This window comes from Ctenocephalides felis, unplaced genomic scaffold (assembly GCF_003426905.1).
Source record: "Ctenocephalides felis isolate EL2017-DRISC unplaced genomic scaffold, ASM342690v1 CF-g0.4_SCAFFOLD_01886, whole genome shotgun sequence".
Lineage (NCBI taxonomy): Eukaryota > Metazoa > Arthropoda > Insecta > Siphonaptera > Pulicidae > Ctenocephalides > Ctenocephalides felis.
In genome coordinates, this window is record NW_020538040.1 from 127576653 (window position 1) to 127578934 (window position 2282).

Genomic DNA, 2282 nt, shown 5'->3' on the forward strand with positions numbered 1-2282 from the left:
ATGATTTTATTTTTAAATCAATGGGTTTTATAAATCAGTTAGATTTTTAGACAATTTGCAACATTTTCAGGCAATTTGCAACATATTCAGACAATTCTTGATTGGTCAATTTTATACTCTCTCCATAGTAACGTTGAATGTTTACTCAGCCTTGTTAGAAGTCGCATTAGCAGTTTTAGTTCAATATACATATAATATATGTTATTTATTTAACACAACCTTTTGCAAGTCATATTAAAAGTATGATTTAAAAAAAATAATTTTTCTTGAAGTTTAGACCACAGAAATTTGTTGAAAATATTTTGTTTGATAAATTTTAATATAGTATAAGTTTTGCCTAGAAAAACCATATTTCGTCTAAATTAGTCTAATATAAAGAGTTTGATTTTAGAAGTTTTAGATGGATTTTAGAAGTTTGGCTGCTTTAACACATATTTTTTCAACAATATATATATATATATATATATATATATATATATATATATTAGGGTGGTCCTTAAAATGGTCATTTTCGAATTTCCTTGCTCCCAGGGGCTCAAATGGTTCCAAATTGATAAAAAACGATTCTCTGAAAGTTTTAGCTCTTAATATTAACGTTTAGATAGAGCGCAATTCAATCAAAGTTTTGTATGGAAATAGCATGGAAAATTTTTCAAAAATTGTAAAAATGTTTTTTAGATGTAATTTAGCGAACAAATGAATGAATAAAACTCATTCATTTGTCGCTAAGTTATACCTAACACATTTTTTTTAAATTTTCAAAATTTTTTCCATGCTCTTTCCATTGGAACCATTTGAGCCCCTGGGAGCAAGAAAAATCGACAATGACCATTTTAAGGACCACCCTATATATATATATATATATATATATATATATATATATATATATATATATACATAAAGGACGGGTCTCTTGTTTGTTCATTAATTTCTAAACCACCTATATCGATCTAACTGCATCAAAAAGCATTGAATGTTAATTGACAATCAATCACTAACAGTAATAAAACTTGAATAATATTAAAGATTCTTTTATATATCACATTTTACAAGAATTGCTTATCAAAAATATAACATAAATAATATTAATAATATATTTAATTTTGAATGAGAACTGCAGGATTTTAAAGAATAAAAAAAAATGTTCAAAATTAGGTAAGCATGTCATCTACTTAATAATAAAAAGTGCATATAAGTAATTTAGCATACAATTTTTTTTAAAAAAAAAAAAGGTATTATGAATTAAGGCCTCTTTTTACTCATAATATGGCAGTTAACCAACACATTATCAACTTGGGCATAAAAAAAATAAATAACCTGACCGAGGCGAACCATGTGTGTGCTACTACATATTTAAAAAATAACATGAGAGTTCGTACCAATAACATGCTACCAGTATAAAAGCTAGTTTACTATAATATTACAATTAACCTTTTATCTAACCATATAAGCTCGGTATGCTAAAAGGTAGTACAGCAGTTTAAATAAGAGTCACAAACTGATCTCAAACATGTATCATTAACTGCCTTTGCTATATTATAATAAATTGGTGATTGTGAGTTTATAATTGTTTAAAATAATTAATACAAATGTCTACCACTTAATGAAATACAAAAAATTGGCTATCTATATTATATATGGTACAGCCGAGATTCATAACTAAGCAATTATGCATTTAATATTAATGTTAAGTAATTCTAACATTATTTTAGGATTTCATGTAATTTTTTTTAATCATGTAACCTTTGTATTTTTTAGGCTTCACAATAAAATTTATTTTATTTATGTTTTTTTTTAATACTTGCACTATGTACAGTTATAAAATCTCACATATGGATTCATGTGTCAAAGCAAATTGATCGAAACTGATGGTGATTCAACAACAAAATAAAATTATATTCAAATAAAAAGAGAAAACCAAATGTTACCGATATCTTCAACAGAGTGATCTATAGGGAAGAAATTATATATATAAAAAAACATGAATAAATAAAAAAAAAAATGCTGTTATTAGATCTCATTGGAACAATTAACAATGATTAATTTTTAAATTATGTATGGATTTTTAGGCATTCATTTTAATAAATCAAACTAGTGAATAATAAATAATATAAAAATCTTTGTCATAATGCTTTATGAAAATGCTTTTACATGACAAAGTATTCTACGACAATTTTTGCAATGTCATACACTTCACCATTTATTTTATATTTCAGTGGGAATATATAAGCATTTATCCAAAATTTGATTGCCTAGATATTGGCAAAATATATCATGTTAAA